This window comes from Manis javanica, chromosome 12 (genome assembly GCF_040802235.1).
Source record: "Manis javanica isolate MJ-LG chromosome 12, MJ_LKY, whole genome shotgun sequence".
Taxonomy (NCBI): domain Eukaryota; kingdom Metazoa; phylum Chordata; class Mammalia; order Pholidota; family Manidae; genus Manis; species Manis javanica.
Window position 1 is genome coordinate 93,591,049 of NC_133167.1, and position 21,508 is coordinate 93,612,556.

The 21,508-nt window shown below is 42.3% G+C and overlaps 1 long non-coding RNA gene across 1 annotated transcript; it reads left to right on the forward strand.

Moving 5' to 3' along the window:
• The first annotated feature begins 2,949 nt into the window (after positions 1 to 2,949).
• On the forward strand, positions 2,950 to 14,458 carry LOC140845223 (uncharacterized). Its single transcript, XR_012123997.1, has 3 exons — positions 2,950 to 5,510; positions 8,860 to 8,989; positions 11,099 to 14,458. It is a non-coding gene; the product is annotated as an uncharacterized lncRNA (long non-coding RNA).
• Positions 14,459 to 21,508: the final 7,050 nt, after the last annotated feature.

A 21,508-nucleotide genomic window follows, 5' to 3' on the forward strand; every position in this document is an offset into this window, starting at 1 on the left:
GAAAAGCTTCTGTACAGCGAAAGACACCATCAATAGAACAAAAAGGAACCCTACAGTATGGGAGAATATATTTGAAAATGACAGATCTGATAAAGGCTTGACGTCCAGAATATATAAAGAGCTCACACGCCTCAACAAACAAAAAACAAATAACCCAATTAAAAAATGGGCAGAGGAACTGAACAGACAGTTCTCCAAAAAAGAAATACAGATGGCCAAGAGACACATGAAAAGATGCTCCACATCGCTAATTATCAGAGAAATGCAAATTAAAACTACAATGAGGTATCACCTCACACCAGTAAGGATAGCTGCCATCCAAAAGACAAACAACAACAAATGTTGGCGAGGCTGTGGAGAACGGGGAACCCTCCTACACTGCTGGTGGGAATGTAAATTAGTTCAACCATTGTGGAAAGCAGTATGGAGGTGCATCAAAATGCTCAAAACAGACCTACCATTTGACCCAGGAATTCCACTCCTAGGAATTTACCCTAAGAACGCAGCAATCAAGTTTGAGAAAGACAGATGCACTCCTATGTTTATCGCAGCACTATTTACAATAGCCAAGAATTGGAAGCAACCTAAATGTCCATCTGTAGATGAATGGATAAAGAAGATGTGGTACATATACACAATGGAATACTACTCAGCCATAAGAAGTGGAAAAATCCAACCATTTGCAGCAACATGGATGGAGCTGGAGAGTATTATGCTCAGTGAAATAAGCCAAGCGGAGAAAGAGAAATACCAAATGATTTCACTCATCTGAGGAGTATAGGAACAAAGGAAAAACTGAAGGAACAAAACAGCAGCAGAATTACAGAACCCAAAAATGGACTAACAGGTACCAAAGGGAAAGGAACTGGGGAGGATGGGTGGGCAGGGAGGGATAAGGGGGGGGAAGAAGAAGGGGGGTATTAAGATTAGCATGCATGGGGGGGAGGGAGAAAGGGGAGGGTGGGCTGCACAACACAGAGAGGACAAGTAGTGACTCTACCACATTTTGCTAAGCTGATGGACAGTAACCGTAATGTGGTTGTTAGGGGGGACCTGATATAGGGGAGAGCATAGTAAACATAGTATTCTTCAGGTAAGTGTAGATTAAAAATTTAAAAAAAAAAAGAAAGAAAGAAAGAAAAGGGGGATTACTCCTTAACAGGATAAAACTATTGGTAAATCAAAGATCAACGCATGCTTTAAATATCCTTAATGTTGATCACTTAAAGGGTGTCAGATGATCAGCTATGGAGGTACTCTTTTCTGATAATATTCCTTTCTCTTAATTAAAAAAAAAAAAAAAAGCAGTTCCTGTGTGCTGACCTCCAATGAGTTCTACACAGTGGTATAGAGGGCATGTCAAAGTGTGGGCAAAGGGTCTGTTTGTTTCTACGCAGAAGATCAAGGCCTAGCTTGGATACCCAGAAAATGAACTAAGATACGATATGAGGAGGAGCTTCCGGCATCAGCACTCTCTGGAGGACTCGTGCCGGGGGATGATCATCAAAAAGCCTCCACAGGGATCCGGACGATGCTGCAGTTGTGGCTGCATCCAGCCCACCGTCTCCTGGACTTGCCATAAGAAGGAGGAGGGAGATGTCTAGGCTGGCATGTGCATACAGTGAGACAACGAATTTGACCGGATCTGTACTGTTGGAACTCAACCAGGAGTTGGGAGGGGTGCAAGTTGTAGCACCCCAAAATCTCATGACTACAGACTATCTATGGTTAAAAGAACATATGGGATGTGAACAGATCCCAGAAATGGGCTGCTTTAATTTGTCTGATGGTTCAAGTACAGTTGGACAATATCCATCATATCATAGATAAATTTTCACAAATGCCTAGGGTGCCTAAATGGTTTTCTTGGCTTCACTGGAGATGGCTGGTAATTATAGATTTGCTTTGTTTATGTCACCGTATTCCTATTATGTTAATATGTGTGTGCAAATTAGTTAGTAGTTTAAAACCTATACATACTTAAGGTACTATACAAGAAGATATGTCAAAGAAATAATCAATCCTCCCAAGTTTCCTTCATATGCTACATCTATAGCTTTTCTTCTTCCTTCCTAATTACAAACCTTAAATAGAATTCGTGCCTCATATCGAATTTACCGAGTATCATAATTCCTCCAGGTGGTAAAGATACCTCGAGACAAGTGCTGGGCATAGAAGCCACAGGGCATAAATCTGCAAAGAAGTAAAAAGCTAACCTTTGCAAACAATATGGCTTCTCTCTCACTTACCAACTTTACATTTCCCTGTATGGCCCCGGAAGATGACTGGTTAGCCAGAGACGGGTAAGATTCCTCAAGGGAGGAACAACCTAAGACAGGCACAGTCGCAGGGGGGCCATCAGGTGAGAATTTGGGGATCAAAAGAGGTGAGGCTCAGAACCTCACCCCCCCTGCTTTGTGAGAAATCTTCTGCATCCGTGGATGTCTTGCTGCCCTTGTCTAGCCTGGATTAATACTTAGTCCATAGGCACACACCTGATCATCTGATCATCTACATTTGCCTTCTTACAGCACTAAACTATGTTTTCTACCTTTATCTTGCATCTACCTACCACTTCAGCATTTTATTAAAAATAAAAATAATAATAATAATAGGAGAAATGTGGGATCAACATATAAATCAAGTACAAAAATCAAACGAATATTCATATTTGACCTGATGGTTTATAGGTCATATTTCATGATCAAAACCGAAAGTTTCTGTGATGACTGCCCTTGTACTGTTCACCATGTAAGAATTTATTCACTATGTAAGAATTCGTTCACCATGTAAGAACTTGTTCGTTATGCTTCAGAAGATTGGAGACTGACGAGAATTAGGCTTGAGATGGATTAATGATTGTACATTGAGCGTTGACCCCCCTATACTGAATTTTATTGTTGTTAACAACCATTTGATCAATAAATATGAGAGATGCCCTCTAAAAAAAAAAAAAAAAATATTAATAGCTAATATTTATTGAGTGCTTACCATGTGTCCAGTACAAGCATCTTCCTATTTAATCCTTATAATGAACGAGTTAGCTCTATTTTTTAATTATGCTCCGAGAGGTTAATTAAATCACTCAGATACGTTCTACAAGGCCACAAATAAAAACAAAAATCAGTTCTTTGTTTTCCAAGAATCTTGGCAGTCTTGCTTATGTTCTAGTGTACTGTGGATTCTCTGCCTAATATGCCAGTTTCTGAAGGCAATCGAGATGTACTCCATTTTTTCTATAGTAGGCAATGTCTATCTTTTCATGGCACAAGATACACTAAAATAAGTTACTTAAAATTAATCCAGAAATTCCAGTTTCAATAATGATAATGAGTCTAATTTCAGAATTAAGCCTAGGATGCTATTTGGACAACTGACTATTCTCAAGCATAAAATAGCCAGTTTTAAAGTACTAATTTCTAAAGAGTTGGCCTTATTTTCCCCAGGATGTAGTACACATGCAGGAGGGCTTTGGATCAAACCTAACTTCTGAGAAGATGATAAGATGCATTTGACTCAGGTTTCTAGAGATTGATTTTTTTTCTCAACTCATAGGTCAGTGAACAAGGAAACAGCTAAATCAATTATAGTTTAACCCTAGATTACCCTCTTTATATTAAGAGAATAAAGTAACGGCATGAGCTTGGGTAGATAAAAGACAGGATGTACTGTGTGTGACTAAATTCTTGTAGGCATTGCCTGGCCACAGCACTGAGAGGAAGATCACCTATTTTCATAGAAGTCCCAGGATTTTCATCTTCAAGTCAATATGATCATGTTAGAGTGATTTTTCCCCCATGATCATTTTTTGTTTGCTGCTTATTTACTTAAATAAACAAGTTAACTTCAGTAAATAGGGAAACGTTCAGTTTCCTTAAAGCAAAGCCAGAGATTCAGATTTTTATATCAAAATTTATTTTTAAATGTAAGGGATTGATATTATTATCTACATTTTGAGCCAAGTCTAAAATTGTCAAGGAATGGCTTTTTAAGGTAAAGTAACTCAGAATCCTAGGGCACATTTCACACACTGACTTTGAACACAGATAAAGCAGGACACTCATTTTTTCCCTTTGTTCTGTGTTATGCTTTTTTTTATATATAGTATTCAATTAGCTGAACAGTTCTATAAATAGAGGAAAGTGACACCATTTGAGGAAATACAATAGAGAGGAACACAGGAACAATAGGGGACAGGTGGCAGCAGGGGACACATTGGCAGTCCTGTTTGTCTTCCACTGACTATTCCTGAAGGCCCAGATCCCAAGTACACATGGAGCAGTAACAGGCATATGGTTCAGGGGCGATGAGGAGATGTTCTGGAGAAATAATTGTCTACGAGACATTGCCAACACCTAAGTATAAATTAAATATAATCCTGACTAAGTGTTCCCTGTCATTAGTCATTGTGCAACATCACACCCATGATTAAACTCCAGGAAACATTCCTGGCTCCATTCTAAAGGCCTTGTGTCTGGACCAGGAGACTGTGGGAAATAATCAGCTTCTGCCCAGAGGACAGGGGCAGGTCTGGTATTCATCCCCTCAGCCCCTTCAAGCTCCCTTTACGGGAGCTCTGGATCTGAAGGTGCCTAAATCACTGGGCTGATTTGTCGTGATGTCTCTGTGCTATCAACTTACAAGGAGCCCACAAACACTTCAGAGAGAATTCCCTGTGAAAGTGAGACTCAGGCACGCTGCTCGAAGAACTATAATCTGAAGAATCCTAAAATAGTATGTAGAAATCATATTGGCTGCTGCTGACATAGTATTCCGCTCAAAGCTTCAGCTTACAAAGTGTTTGCAAACCATTATCAAGGGCCTCTAATCATCCATAAAGACACACTAGGAGAAGATCATAAAATTTACATCAGGGACAAAATGGTGCTGAAGTCCCAGCTGGCGAGTTTTCTATCTCAGGCGCACTGAGTGATCTCATGTTCTCTTTTCTTTGTCACCCACCGATACAAAATTTTATCAGTCATGACTTGAACTCAAGACCTGAATGTTGGTTCTCACCTAAACCTCAGACTGTCCCTCCACTCGGCACCTGGCTATATTGTCTGAAACCCAGTGAATAATACTATTTTTGTGTGCTCTTTCAGGTTGCCTTGGATGTGTGGCTGCTGCCCCACCGGGTAGTGACCCGGATTCCACCCAGAGCTGGTGTAGAAAGGAGCACAAGGTCACTGTACAAAGTTCAGAATGCTTTGTGCATGTTTACAGACATTGCTTCCAGCGCACGCTCCTGAAGACGCTGGCACAGACTGCCTCACCCTCTGCCCCCCTGCACTGGTGAGGGCTCAGTCTCAGCCGCTCCAGTGGTCAGGGTTCCCAGGACCCAGGATGGGACTGGACTGTCCTCAGGGAAGGGTATGATTCTCAGAAACCCAGGAGTGAGCAAAGCAGGGAAACTGCGAATGTGCTGAATCTTCAGTATAAGCTTCAGGAGGGGCATCCACACCAAATGGGCCACAGATGGCACTGAAGTCATGCTCAGAGCCAGTAAGGTAAGACCTGACAATGGGAAAAGCCAGTTTCAGGAGTAAAAACAGGCATGTATGTAAAGTGTTTCAGGAAAATTCTGTTAGCACTCAATAAATGGTAGCTCTGAGGTGAATGGCTGAAGTAATAAGAGATCTAGGTTCTTCCACCTGCATCCCTGTGATCAAGTTCCTATGAGAAACTTGTATTGTTTTCTATCTGCTTTCCACATGAGGAGATGGGCAGTTAAGCATCACAGTTAAAAACAAATGTTTTAGGGTCAGGTTGCAGGGATTTGAATTTCAGCCCTGCCATTTGCCAGCTGCCTGGCCTCAGGCAAGGTAGTAATCTCTCTCTCTTACTTTCCTGGGTTAAGAGAAATCCCTTCATAGGGATGTTGTGAAAGTTCAATGAGACATTTGTGGTAAGTCTTTATCGCAGTGACAGCTATAATCGTGGATTCACCCTGGAAGGCTTTCCTCTTTTATATATATAAATATATATATATATATATTTTGTGAAATAATATATGTGAACTATCTGGCATACTTCTACACAAATACATGTATTATTCAGTAATTAAGAGAGTACTATATCGGCATAAGGATAGATAAGTAGACAAATGGAAAAAAACAGAAATCCAGAAATAAACCCACTTTTGGATCACCACAGGATTTAAAATGTGGTTAAATATACATGACATAAAACTGACCATTGTAAATATTTTTGAGTGCACAGTTCAATGGCGTTAAGCACATTCACATGGGAAACCATCTCCGCCATCCATCTTCAGAACTTTTTCATTTTCATAAACTGAAACCCTGTATCCACTGAACACTAGCTCCTCATTATTTCTGTTATGTAACTCTTATACAAAATGGATCATAGATTTAAATGTAGAACATAAAACTATGAAACTTTTAAAAGGAGAAAAATCATCAGAAAACTGTCAGAACCAGAGACGGTGAAGAGTTCTTACAGACCTAAAACAAGATCCATAAAAGAAGAAATTGATCAAGAATAAATGTTTGCTCAGTGAAAGACTCTGTTAAAAGTATGAAAGTACAAGCTACAACTAGGAGAAAATATTTGAAAATCATAAAATATATACAAATGGCAAAGATGCACGTGAAAATTTTAAGATCACAACACTAGGTGTGTCAGGTCACTACACATCTGTTAGAACAGCTAAGATTAAAAACAGTGACAATTTCTCATACGTTGCTAGTGGGAATGTAAAATGGTGCAGGCACTTCAGAAATCAATTTGACTGTTTCTTTAAGGCCTATTCAACACAGTCAGCCATGCGCTGTGCATTTATCCAGGAGACATGAACTTTGTCCACACAAAAATCTGTACATGGATGTTGACAACAGCTTTATTTGTACGGCCCAAAACTAGGAACAACTACAATGTCCTTCAGTAGGCCAAACTATGGTACCCCTATACCATGGAATGTTACTGAGGAGGAGCTGTCAGTGCACCCAACAACTTGGGTGGATTTCAAGGACATTATGCTGAGTGAAAAAATCTAATTTTAAAAGGTTCTACACTATATGATCTTTTTTAACAGGAAAAATTTATAAGGAAGGAGAACAAATTGCCAAGGGATAGGGATGGGATGAGAGGGGACAGTGGGTGTGACTGGGTAGCATGAGTGGCATCTTTGTGATGATAAAAAGTACTGTACCCTGATTGTGATGGTGATTACAGGAATCTACACTTGTGATAAAGGTGGCATAAAACTATATATGTACACTGTAGCAATGTCCATTTCCTGTTTCAATATGCACTATAGTTATTTAAGACGCAACCATTGGGAGAAGCTAGGTGAAGAATACAGAGGTATCTCTATACTATCTTTGTAACATTCTGTATTTCAAAATAAAAATTATGAAGAAACTTCTGCCTCTGGAAAGACAGTATTAAGAAGACAAAAATTTAAGTCAAAGATTGGGAGATAATTTTTTCAATACATTAATATCTCATAAGGGATTGGAATCAATAACATGTAACAGACTTCTATATATCTATAATAAAAACAAACAACCCACTAAAAAATAGACAAAAGCTTAAAACACATATTTCATTTAAAAAATGTGGATACTCATACACATAGCATTAGTCATTAGGAAAATGCAAGTAAGAGCTATAATTAAGTGCTACTTTACACAAACTAGAATAGCCAAATTAAAAACCTGATAATGCCAAATATTGGCTAAGATGTGGAGTAACTATAACTCTCATATATTGCTATATGATACATGTAAGTGTATAAAATGAAACATTCAGTTTGGATAACTGTTTGCCAGCTTCCTAAAAAAACTTAAACCCACACCTGCCCTGTGATCCAGTAATTCCATTCTTAGGTATATATATATCCAAGAGAAATGAGAGATATGCCTTTGGAAAGACTGTATCAAAAGTTTACTGCAGCTTTATGCACAATTTCCCCAAACTGTAAACAGTGAACTTGCCTATCAAGAATGAAATATACCCAGCAATTAAAAAGAATGGGTATAAAACAATATGGAAAATCTCAAAAACACTATGCTGAGTGAAATAAACCAAACACAAAGGAGTACAAGCTTTGTGATTCCATTTATATGAAGATTATTTATACTCCAAAATCTGGAAAAAGGAATCTGTGGTGATAAAAATCAGAACAGTGGTTGCCTGTATACGAGTGTGTGTGGCATGGGGTTGCAGGGCTGGGAGGGTTGAATGGACCAGGGTATAAGGGAACTTTGAGGGATCATAGAAATATGTTCTATATCTTGTGTTATTGCTTATACAGATGGATACATATGTCAAAACCTATGGAATTAGACACAAGGGTTATATTTTTCCCATATGTAACTTTTAACTTAAAAATGATATGGGATCAAGGCCCAAACCTGGGTGGTCCCAGGGAAACTGAGGTGGTCTGAAGAAGAGGGACAGTAATTGAAGGCAATTATGAGACAAGGAGACGCTAAGGACACAGACGGTACTGGCTTGGGGCTGCCCCAGAGGCAGTTTTCTCTGCTGTAATTGCAAAAAGAGATTCCCGAATGCCTGACCATCTGGTACCCTGCTTCTCACTGACATTAGGAAGGAGCACTGGGAGGACAGTTTTTCTCTGTAAAATTGGCACAGGGGCTTATTTTCTGGACCACAGACTTCAGAGCAAGAATTTGGAGCATTCTGGAAGGCAGCCAGCCTTCACCAGTACACCTCCAAAGCACATAATCGGGAGCATTCTGTACGCTGCCTGGTTCTGGGCTTGGACTCTTACTTTAAGAACTCTATTTGCAAATTAGATTTCTGCCCAGTGGATTTGTTTCACAAAAGATTCTAAATCAATGACTTCTTAAATATACTTTGATTCCCCAGTCTCTAGGTTGCATTTCACCTTTTTCAACAATTAGAGGATCCTTGGAGCTGAACTGAGAGGATCAAATCTTCTGAGAGCCTCAAACCTGATCACAGATGGAAAGAATGTTTGGCAACTACCAATTACAAGGTCTCATTCCAGCTCCCCCCCCTCCCCCACAGAAGGTACCGGAATCAGGAAATTATCGGTGTTCGAACACTGCATGGAATGAAAAAGAGCAAAGCAATGGGATCAAGTCTCAGAACTCTGTTCCTTTTAAGGTCTTCTTTCACTTGCTTTGCTTGCTTGTTTTTTAAAGTTTTCATATCCAAATGGGTCCTTTCTCCTGATTTCCCTGTCACGGTGGCTGGTGATGACCCCCTGCAGCCTTTCAGGCTAGACACCTTGGGCTCATTTTGATTTCTTACTCTTTCTTGCCCCCCACATGTGATGATGGTTTCCTAGTCCTGCAGATGCTACTACCTGTCCTGGGCCCTCATGCTCATCGTCTCTCGTGCCCTCTGACACCTCCCTTGTTTATAGATTTTTATTTCTTCTCGCCTAGACCATTGCAGTTGACCTCAGCTGACTGCCCAGCTTTGAGTCCTGCCTCCATCCGGTCAGTCCTATATGTTTATGTTCAGTTATTTCACCTAATGTACAGCTCAGATCACTGCATTCCCGTGTTCCAAAATCCTTAGCCATCTACTGCTGCTTGTGGAATCAAGCACAGCTCTTGTCTCTGAATCTGCTTTCCAGATGCTTCTTGGATTCATCTCCCCCACACGCCCAGCGGCGTGAGTACTGCCATGCCTGTCCAACCCTGGGCCGCGCTAATAATATTCCTCCTTTTTGGACTGCCTCTCATTCCTCTTCACTCATCCTTCAACGCTCATTCCAGGGCTGATTCTTCTCAGAAGTCCTTCCTCCGCTTCCAGCTGGATGTCTCCTCTTCTTCCTCTAAGCTGCTTTTGCACACACGAGACTTTCGGTGCATGACAAGCCCATACTTGTCATGTTCCCATGATTAGATTATAAACTTCTCGAAGGACAAAGCTATGTTATACTTATCTTTAGAAGCCTTTCTATGTTTTATACATTATTTAGCACAGAGTGGTTGTAAGATAAATTCTAGCCGAAACAAGCAGGCAAAGAGAGGCAACAAAGGGCCAGGTAATTTATTTGGATACCCCCGGGTGAGGTTCTGTGGCCTTCTTGTCACAGGCCAGAGAAGTCACCCCCAGTTGGGGAGGTGGGGGGCTTATCAGGGATTAGGAGGGGAGGAGGGGGCAAGCTATCCTAGGGGGTGTGGAGAGGTATGATTGGCTAAAGGTGACATGATAGACAACTAGAAACTTTTTTCCTTCCAAGAGGGAGGAGGCTGACATCCGGGTCTTAGTTGGCACATCAGGATGGAATTCAGGGAGAGCTGTGCCCTTTCCATATACAGCACGGACTTTGGGGTCTGGTCTGTTCTCCCCCTATGGCATCTCTCTGTTCTGTTGGCATGTCCTTGTTTTTCCTTCCTCCAGCCTAACAGTGGTTACTAAATAAATAGTTGTTGACTTGAACTCAATTCCTACTAATCAAAAACTGTATGTATACTATCTGAGCTTAGGATTTGTTACTATGGTCTGGCTTGGACTAAGATTTTTAGAAGTGTCAACCATCCTCTTTCAAAAATTAAGTTCCGTCTTCAGTTTGTATAACATATTAAAAATGAGGAGAAAGGCCAGGAGGCAAGACCGATGTTCTTTAATACATATCAAACTATTATACACTTGCCATGGCCTCAGTTAAACAGGCCCTGTGCTTCCACAGGGAATAGAACATGGAAGCAAAAGAACCTTGGTCTTTAGACATCGCCTGGGCAGCAGACCGAGGAAGGCTCGGCGGCGGCCGGAGGCTGCCGCCAGGGAGCCAGGAGGGAAGAAGTTCCTGTGGAATGACTCCAGAGCTGTGCCTGCCAGCCGTGGTCTCACGGGCTCCCTTTGGGGTCATGACCACTTCTTCTCTGGTCTGCCCATATTTGGTAAAGTTTGGTAAAGTTGTTCTTGCCAATATCAGGCTGTCTAGGTTTTATTGAGGGAACCAAGAAAAGGCATTTTTGTCCAAGTCTGAACCAGGGGCTTAAAGGGGTGGAGTTAGGCTTTATGATAGTAGGAGTAATTGAAATTCTTAGGGGAAAAATAAACTTCTGTAGGCTTTGGGGGTAGGGCTGAGTTGAGGCTGCTTTTACATCTCCCTGTTTCCTTACAGATTTCCTTCTGAAACCCTTTTTGATGAGGCCTTAGAGTGTTTCATACATGTTTTAAACAAGAAAGCCAGTTCCTGTCCAAGATGCTTGATAAATATTCACTGATTGATTGCTGACAAATGCCCTTGACTATTTCAAATGGATTAGCTCTGCTTGAAGTGAGAGCCATATGGAACTTTCATCCAAGATGACTACTGGCCCTGCTGCGGCCCAGAAATAACCCCAAACCACACTTCTTCTTTTTGTTTTGATAAGCCATGGGCTTTCGATGTCTTTGAAGCCCAAGTCCTCGCCTCCTTGAAGGCACATGAGACACTTTGTTTGACCCTGAGAGATCTCAAAATCTGATGAGAAAGGCTGCATTATTTTTCATGTTTCCATGGGCCTCCAAAGACACAACCTTATATTTTACCCACATTCTTCATCCAGTTTTCCCACTCTGTGGCTTCCTTTCCTTTCATTGTGAAGAACAGATTCTGACATAAGAAGGCACTTAACCCAAGATGTTCCCTGGAGATGATGAGGAACATGAAACTTTATTTAGTCCCCAGCAGGGAACTACGGTCTTAAGGGACAGACCAGGAAGAGAAAAACCTGGGCCAGAAAGGCTTCCTCTCCTCACTCTTTTTGGACACTGTTGTAGGTTATACTGAGTTTTTTGTAAGCTGTAGGCTTTTGGCTTCGGGAATCAAGTCTGAGTTCTTATAAGGATAGCGGTGCTGCGATAGAAGGTTTTCCCTGCCTCCTTGGAAAGAAGCCAGTAAAGAGGAATTACCTTCAACTTTACTTTTTTCAGATTGCAATGAACTTTTTGAAACTAAACATGAACACAGTAAAAATGTTAAAATACGCTGATAAACCTGTTAAAAATAAAACTTGAAATCCTATCATGCAGAGACAGACAGTACTATATCTATCATATAAATCCTTCTCAATATTTTTCCCAAGCAAATACACACACACACACACACACACACACAGGTATTTTAAAAATAAATTCACGCTAATTGCAATGCCATCTGGGTTTGGTTTTGTATTGGTTTTCTTTTTTCAATGCTACCTTGTGTTGTTTTCCCCTGTCAATAAATACAGAGATACATAAACATTTGTGATGACTTCATGTATTTGATTTTAGGGATGTTTTACGTTATGTATGTCATTGTTTTAGTACTAGGTTTGAGCAAAGCTGCAGTGATTAATACTAATTATTTTGCCTAACTTTATGTTTAAATTAGGACTCAAGTTTCCTTGGATACAGTATTTATATTAGTATTTTGGGCACAGAGTTCTGAGGTTTGGTCTAAAATATTTCTTAATGTATTATATACATACAATGCATTGCATGACATTACATATCACTCAGGGCCACCTTGCTCCTCAAGAATTTAGGTAAAGCTGGATTCTAACTCTTATTCTAGGGCTGGAGCACATCAGAGTCCTCCTCACAATTCTAGATCTTCCTTTTGCTTTCCCGTTCCTATTTTCTGAGCCCATGGATTCTTTGGTGTACCACCTTGAGTCAAGTTGGGATCAAAAGCTGAACATAAAGCCTTGCCCTTTCTGTATTTTTCATGAACAATATAATCTCTCTTTGTATTTCATGATGTCATAGAGAAAAGTCCCTTTGTGTAGCACACGTCTCTCTGCCTACACCTCCCAAAGCCCATTTACCGGATGAATGACCTTCCCCGCTACGTGTTGACCCTGCAGGCTCCCTGGCCTCACCCCTCACTCTCCCTTCAGTTGGGGAGCAACTCAACTGTGTTCAGTCCATTCAGTGGAATTCCTAGGTTTCTGGAGAACAAAAATAGCACTGACTGAAATATATTTAGTCATTTTGGTTGACTTGAATGGAATTGGCTACATTTTGATATATCATTCAAGCAGACATTAATTTAACATAGAGTTATGGACTTTTGGAGGAAGAAACAACTTCAAAAGATGGCATTCAGCTCCCTCATTTTGCAGTGTGAGAAACTGGGGCCTATAGGGCCAATATTCCCAGCCACAATCAGATCCTTAGGGCCAGAGCTGGGCCCAGAATTCCAGGTTCCTGGGTTTTGATCCCATTGCTTCACATTGTTAGAAAAAAATTGGGAGTACTTTTCCCACAACAGAGAGAGTGTGAAGACCCCTCCATCCTCTGTCCCCATCCTTCTGGGTCAGAAGGATCCAGGACTAGAAGATGCAGATGGAAGAGAGTTTAGGCTTCTTTTTTTTTTAAAGACAGAAGTGAAAGATGAGCTTTTAAGCTTCAGAGAAAACAGTGAACTATTAGTGTTCAAACCAAGAATCCTACATCATTGCTACTTCTGATTGTCTCATAAATCTGCCTTATACTTTGTGACCGGAAGGATGACCTCAATTTGGGAGACCCTGGACCGGGATCCAAGATTTTTAAGATTTGTTCCAGGAGTTGCCCTCTGACTTTTTGTACAATCCTTGGGAATTACCTTAACCTTTTTGTGACCTGACTCCCTCTGTAAAGGGAGATAATATTACTTGCCTTGATAAAATGACTTTTAAAAATCTGTGAGATTCCCAGGCAGAAGTTGTGTTTTCATCTGGAGGGAAAAATGATATTTTGCCCTTTCAGCAACATTAGGTAATTACCTGAGAGAAACAATGTGATTCAGTTTATTTTTGTGTGTGTTTAGCATCTTCAGTTGAATCAAATATAATTACTCCAACAACGTTTCAGCTTTAGCTTTGCTTCACCTTAGGGCATGACGGATCATGCCTCACAGGGAAAACTCCCCTTTGAGAAGGAAATTTGAACTACAGATGAATCTAGCCATCCCCTCTGCATATAGTTCTGAAGGTTACCTGGACCCTCGCTCTGCTGTGTGTGCGTGTAACAGAATGTGCAGGCTTTTCTGGCTACTGGTAACATAGTCCCTTGAGTGAGTCAGCTTATTTGTAAGTCAGTGCCAATGCCAATGACTCCAAATTCTGCACCCAAGTTCTGATCCCTCCAGTGAGTTTTTTGCTTGAATTCTAACTGCCTGCTGGGTCTTTCCTTGAGTATTCCACAGCTAGCTCCATCTTAAAATGTCCTGAAAGGCGGCTAATTATCTTCCCTTTCCCCCAACACCAGGGTCGCCCTTTGCCCCAGTTATTCATCCAAGCTCGACATTCATTCCTGACCATTCTTTCTCTCACCCAGCATTTTCAATCAGTCAGAAAGTATCATCAATGTACCTAAAGTCTTTCTCCTCTTCTGCCCCACATCACTGCCCAAGTTCTGTCCTTTATCATCGCTCATTTGAACTATTGATAATTACTGATAAAAAAATATTTGCTAAGGATATATTGTAGGCCAGGAACTATTCTAGGAACTTGGGGCGCAATTAGCAAACAAAATATACCAATATCCCTGCCCATGAAGGTTTACATTCTAGTGGGAAGAAGAAGGCTGACAATAAGAGCATAATAAATGCATAAATTATGTAGCAAATTTAAAAAATCATATGGAAAAAAGGAATAGAGTAGGAGCTTTGGGAGGGATGGAGGCAGGGAGGCTGCAGCGGTGCCCTTTAAAACAGTATGGCTGGATGGGGGGGAAGGTGGGGGTGTGGTGGGGGGGATGTGTGTTGGGGGTGGGGAAGGCCATGATGTGAGGCAGTGACTGGGGTGCTAAGAGGCAGCCAGGTCAGTGCAGCTGGAATGGAGCAAGCGGGGCTGGGGGGTGTGGGGTTTGTGTGCCGTCAGAAATGGGGTCAGAGTCTCCTACATGAACTTCAGCTTTTTCTGAATAGGTCAGGAATCACTGCCAGGTTTTGCACAGAGGAATGATGGGACCTGATGCATGTTTCAAAAAGATGTGTGTTGTTAAAGGATCATTTTGGCTGCCATATTGAGAATAGACTGAGGAGAACCAGGAGAGAAATGGGTACCAGGCAGGAGGCTGTAGCACTAATGCAGGTGAGAGATGCTCTGGCTGGGATAGGGTAGCAGTTGGGGTGGTGAGAAAGGACAGATTCTGGAAACATTTTGAAAGTAAAGCCAGTGCAATTTCTGGAAAGGCTACAAGGACTGCTGGGTTGTGGTGAGAGAAGTAGAGGAGGCACAGTAGAGAGCTAAGCAACCTGAGCCGTCTGCCTACTACTGCATTCCCCCCGTCCAGCACCCCCTCTCCTCTTAAGTCCATCCTTCTGCTGGAGTCAACTTTACAGACTGCAAACCTGACCCTGTCACTGCTCACCGAAGACCTTCAGCAGTGCCCCATTACCTACAGCCCCTTCACTTACTACAGGAGGCCTTTTGTGATACGAACCTGCCTTTCTCTACCTTTTAATAATTCCAAACTGCCTGCTGGGGCCTGCACCCACCAGGCTGGGTCATGATTCTGGGTCTTAGATGACCTGTTTCATGTTTCCTTCCTCTGTCCTGAAGTCCCGTTCCCACCCACTGGATTGCCTGAGTGATGGGAATTTGATCTCTAGTCCAACCTTAGAAATCATCTCTTCGAGAAGGTGGGCTGAGTGCCCTACGGTGTGCACCCAGTTTCCCATGCATACCCCCTCCTAACCATCAATCCTCACATCATGCTGATGTCTGTCTCTTTTGGAACCAAATATAAACTCGTCTCTCCTCCCACACGAGGGCTCAGCACATTGCCAGCACGCGAGGTAACAGAGTTCCGTAAGTGTTTGCTGCTCTGATTTGAAAGCTCTGAGCTGGGTCTGCATGAATCTAAAGCTGTATCCTCCTCAGGAGACAGCAGCACCTTTCATCAGTGAAACCGAAAGAGGTTAGATGAAGTGAGTGCCCCCTGCAGTTAAGACCCTCTCCCCACTGGTTTCACGTTTCCTCTGCCTTCCTTCAGCCAACCTGGGCTCCGAGTGTCCCTCCAGACCCTGGATATTCTGTAGTGAGTCATGTATGTTTTGCAGTATTTCTCTCCCTAATGTAGGAAAACAAAAGCACACATGGCATTTTGTCTTGGCAGAACTGGTGTCTGCCCCACGCAGGGTGACTGCGGCCGGGAGAATCCCAGCCCGAGCGGAGCAGCAAAGGGACAGGCCCTTGTGGCTGACATAGGCCCAGGCTGCCTCCATGGACAGAGTCTCAGAGAAGCAGATGGGGCCATTCTGTAGCGTTCTATTCAAAGAATATCAGGAACAGAATAAAAAAAGGTTTTGGACGTACCTGCTCAAAGGAACAGATGTAGGAAGCATCAAGCTGAGTCTTTGGGGAGGAGAAAAAATGAAATGAGAATCCAAACAAGGCCTTCCACCCACAGCAAAATACAGATGCCAAAGCTACATTATACTGTCTGTGCAACTCTCACTCCAGGGGTTCTGGGATTCCAGCCAGGTGCACAGGGCCATGGCCTGGGCAGCTGAATGGTGCCAAGATCATCAGCTGAAAGACAATGGTGCCCAAGCCTGTTACCCAGACAGCCCAGCAGATGAGCTGGGGAGAGCAGAGCCTCAGAATGGAACCTCAGTGGCAGCCTGGCAACCTCACATCTGCGGTAGGACAGAGGGTCTGTGGGAGGGTAGTGGGGAGGCGTTGGCAAGGGCAGTGGGCTTGGGGCTTTTAAAGAATCTCAAATGCCCAGCGATTCTCTAAGTCTTTGGTAAATGACCTTTTATTAGTTTTGTTAAGCCTCAGCAGCCTGGAATTGTCTCCTTAAAACTCTGCCATCTGTTCTCCTCCTGTCTATGATTCTGACCACACACATGCATACAAAAGGGTTTAATTTCAGCAAAAGATCATTCTTCCTTTAAAAAAAAAATGGGAAGGCAAACAGAGTGGGGGACATGAATGAGGACTGGAAATGACAGAGTCACCTAAGGAGCTGGGCATTTCTGAAACAGAACCCTGCCAACCTGTGTTACTAAGTTCCTGGTGCCTGGAGGCAGGACAGTCAGCTCATCAGTCAGCGTGCTGTTGAACAGTAAGTAAACGGCCATCCAGTGACCTTCAGAGGCAAGGGACTGGGCTAGGCGCAGGGAAAGGGAAAGAGTCTCTGCCCTCAAAGGAAAACAGGAGTAACAGTATAAATCTTAACTGAAGAGAAAAATCAGCTTAAGAAGTGTTGAAAGACAGAGGCATGAAGGCGAGAAGTTCTATATTCGTTGGGAAGAGGGTTCAAGTACTGTGAGCCGAACAGTTGCAAGGCAGGGAAGGGGAATGCTGGGAGGTGGAGAGACCCACAGAAGCATCAAGTGCATCCTCGTCCCAAACAGAAACCCTTTTTCCACAGCAAACTTCTTTTAAAATACTTTTGGTACCAAGTATCCCTTACCTCACAAATCAACCCCGTTTATTTTAAGGACGTTGTTTTTCTAGAAAATTCTCCCTAATATAAAGCTGTTATTTAGCTTTCTTTAACTTCCTTTCCTTTTTCTCCCTTCCAGACAAAAGAGAGTTTGTCTAACCCCCTTCAGACTTGAAGACAACTGCCAGCAGCCCCGGGTCCTTTTCTCTCCTGACCAGCTGTCGTTCCCTCTTCCCCACAGGACTCAGAATCCAGTCATCCTCTGGCTGTGTTCTAGTCAGGGAATGCTGCTGCCCTGAGCCCTGCCCTCCAGCTGTGTCCTGGTCAAAGATCTAGTGACCGTAATTCATCATTCTCCAGGTACAATTCATCTATTCCTATAGCCTAATGTTGCCTTAGGCTACAGTCACACCTTGCATTGTAAATAAGTAGCAAGCTTGTGATCAACCCAAAACTCTTGTGTCTCTTCCAGCTAAACTTGCTGCAAAGCCAGGTGTCCCCTGCTGGAGCTAAATCACAGACGGGTGATTGGGAGAGGAGGTGAAGGCACTCTGGTTGAGGGGAGAAGCTTGGGCCAGAAGGTGTTCAGGGAACACTGAGCAGCTACGAGGAAGCAAAATTGGCTGTGCTGCTACAGTAATTCAAAGTTTTATACCAGCATGGAGATAGAGCCAAACAGAATACAGGAATGGAGCCACAGAAATAAAGAATTTGTTAAAGATTTCCTTTCAAAATAAGTGGGGCAAATATGGACTACTCAATATGTGGTGTTAGAAAATGTGGCTATCATGTCTGAAATCATGATATGATGCATTCTCATCTATCATTATATATATCCAAATTAATTTCAGAAATATTAAATATCTAGATGTTTTATTATATAAATATTACATAAATATCATATATGTGAAAAAAGACATCTTTTTAGTTATGGAAAGAATCTTCCTAAAAAAGGCCCAAAAATGTCATTTAAAATGTTCTATGCAGCAGAAGGCATTAGTTTATCAAAGTGTTAAATGGTCCAGCCTCCTTGCTACTCACCAACATGGATTAGGGATCTTTGGTTTGTGAGAAGGTTGGACTATAAAAGAGAGGATGGCTTTCTTAGGAAGAAAATAGCTAGCATTCTGTAAAGTATTAGGAATATATAAAATATTATTTTTACTTAAACTCCCAGATTGCAAGTCTAACTGTACCACTAAGAATATCTATGCATCTATGTAAATGTAAACATGATTGTCTATTTATATGTATAGATGTACATATCTATACATGTATTAAAAACATCTTCATATATAATTATGTATATGGTAGACCTCCCAAGCCCGTGTCATATCACACTTACATATAATACTCACTTTCTCTAAACCTATCCAAATATTTCTTGCAGGAAAGCTGCCACCGGCTCAGTGCAGATGAGCTGATGAGCCTGGGAGAAATCTTGGCGGCAGAGGAAAGAACTAGTTGCAAAACACAGTTTTCTCAGGAGTGGAAGGGAGGGTTCCAGGCATGTGGCAGAAGCTCTGAAAAGGGTGACTGAGGGAATAAATGGTTGTGTGGACAGATGAGTGAAGGGCCAGTAGCTGAATGGGACTTGAAGTGGGGGAGTGAGAACCTGTCACAAGGCCTTGAGAGGAACTGAAGTCACAGTCTCAGGCCTACAGGCATGTGACAAGTGACATTTGGGCTCCATTTACTGTCAAGTTCACTTGTTTTTCTGCCAAGCTCTGAGCTTGATAATCATGACAATACTGTCTGTGCTAGCTGTAACTCACCTCGGAAGGAGCCAGAGCCTCATAGTTAAAATGATCCGAATTCAAATACAGAGGCGGTTTCTAGTGAAACTTAGAAATTGAACAAGAAGAGATCATAGGATAGAATCATATAAATAACTTTATCTTGTCTCTTAGCATCTGTTACAACCCTGCCTCTGGAATAAAACACTTGACTACCCTTTTAACAAGAGACAGTCCTTCAACCACCCTAAGACGCACAGTATAACTTCAATGATTTGGCGTGTCTAGTGTCGGGTAATAAGCTTCAAACCCGAGTTACCATTAAACTTTGCCTCCCTCGCTAGGACCTCCTGTGAACTGCCTGGCTGCTGGAGTGTGGCGTGAAGAAAGGGTTTTCTTTCTCTTTTTTCCTGCCTGATGGTCTCCCCTGCCCACTGCCCTAGCTTGCCATCCAGGCAGGGAGACAGCCTGGGGTATCAGAAAGTTCTTGCTCAGCTCATATTGGTCTAAGATGGCTCACTCTCTGAGCCAGTAGATATCTGAATCTGACTCTCATAAGCCATTTTGTGGGTTATTTGGCAATTCCTTCTCTTTGTGTCTTTGGCTGCCATTCCTGCAGAATGGACAACAGTGCTTCATCAGCTGGCTCTTCCTCGCTCAGCTCTTGTTTTTTTATTGCTTCAGGCAACACAGAATCTCTCCTTTGGTCTCCTCCTCTTGAAGATGGGCCTCTACCTGGATTTTAAAGGGATCCAGGATGACTCTGCTCCCAGGACCTCTTCTGCTCAAAAGAACACATGCATTCTCTGCCCAGGCAGACTCCGGAGGTTCAGAGCAATCCCAAACTGGCAACTCTTCTGCACAAAATACCCAACATTCACCGGCATATCTTGCTTGACTTCCAGATTTCCTGAGCACAGTCAGACATCTATCCATTTTGGCCTCCAACTAAGGAGAACACATTTCAAGCTCTCCCAACAATCCATTAAGTGACTCTTGCTCACCTCCTTTAGGTAGGACTATGCATAGCAATAGTGCTCACTCCAGCAAACCCTCCTCACATATTCTTCCCAATTCCCCTCTCCTGACCTTTTTATACTTCTGATTTGTAGGAATGGCCTTTGGGTGAGAAGCTCAACTTGTACAACCAGTTTTCAGATATTTCCTTTAAAAAAACTGATGCTCTCTGCCTCACAACTAATTTTGGTACTGGATACTTTTCTTAGTGCCACACCAGAATATTTCAACTGAATGTATTTCTATACTAGTTCTCCTAATGTTACTTTTTGTCCCAGGTTGATGGCTCTGAGTCTACGGCTGACTGAAGTCTCTACTGGGAAAACTGGCTTACTAATCTTAATATGAATATATAAAAAACCACAGGACAATGATTTGGGGAAGATTCACCTGTTTAACTTGTTTTCTGTGGCCACCACCATCACAAGGCTCCCAAGGATCCCTGCTTCCTGGTATTCAAACCTTGTGTCGTGCCCCAGTATCACATTTCTGGAGGCCGGAAGACTGAAACAGAGTCGGTTCCTTCTGTGGGCTCTGGGGCAGAGTCCCATGCCTCTCTCCCAGCTCTGGGGGATGCTGGCAGTCCTTGGTGTTCCTTGGCTTGTGGACATGTCACTCTAATCTCTGCTGCTGCCTTCAGTGGCCGCCTTCTCTGTCTCCTGTGTTTCATGTGGCCTTCTTATAAGGATACCGGCTACTGGATTTAGGGCCCACCCTAATCTAGCATGACCTCATTTCAATTAGTTATCTCTGCAAATACCCCATTTCCAAATAAGGTCACATTCACAGGCATCAAGGGAACATGAATTTTGGGGGTGGGCACTATTCAACATGGTACAATACCTAACACATCTTATGAGTTTCCTCCATCCTATGTGTGTGCTTATCTTTTATAGTAGAGTTGAATATCCTCAAATAATATAATAGACACACCTTCTACCTGGAAACAAACTAAGTCTATTACCCACTGTGCTTCCATCATCTGAAAGCATCCTCTGGCTGCAACCGAACAGCTGCTGATTGCTAGTCACTGAAGGACAGCTCAGAGCTCTCTCTCTTTTCCTGTTTTGAGAGAGTCTCCTAAAATTGAACTAGTGAAAGAAGTTTGCTACCTAACTATATAGAAGGAGATGCTCCATTACATAAAACAACCATAAATTTTTGAAAGCCTCTCGCAGGGTATCACGCCTTGCTAGGGCTCTGCCACACTACGTCTATACCTCCAGTAGTATTTATTACGTTAACTGCACAGACAATGCTCTTGAGCTTGGCTGTGCTTTCTAGTTATCTTTGCTCAGCACATTGCCTGGTGTTTGCAGACCTTCAGTAAATGTTTGTTGAAAAATTGACCAACTAAATTAACTAATGAATTTTTCATACCTGTAAATGAAGCTATCTTAATGTCTACATAATTTACTCCAATGAGGGGC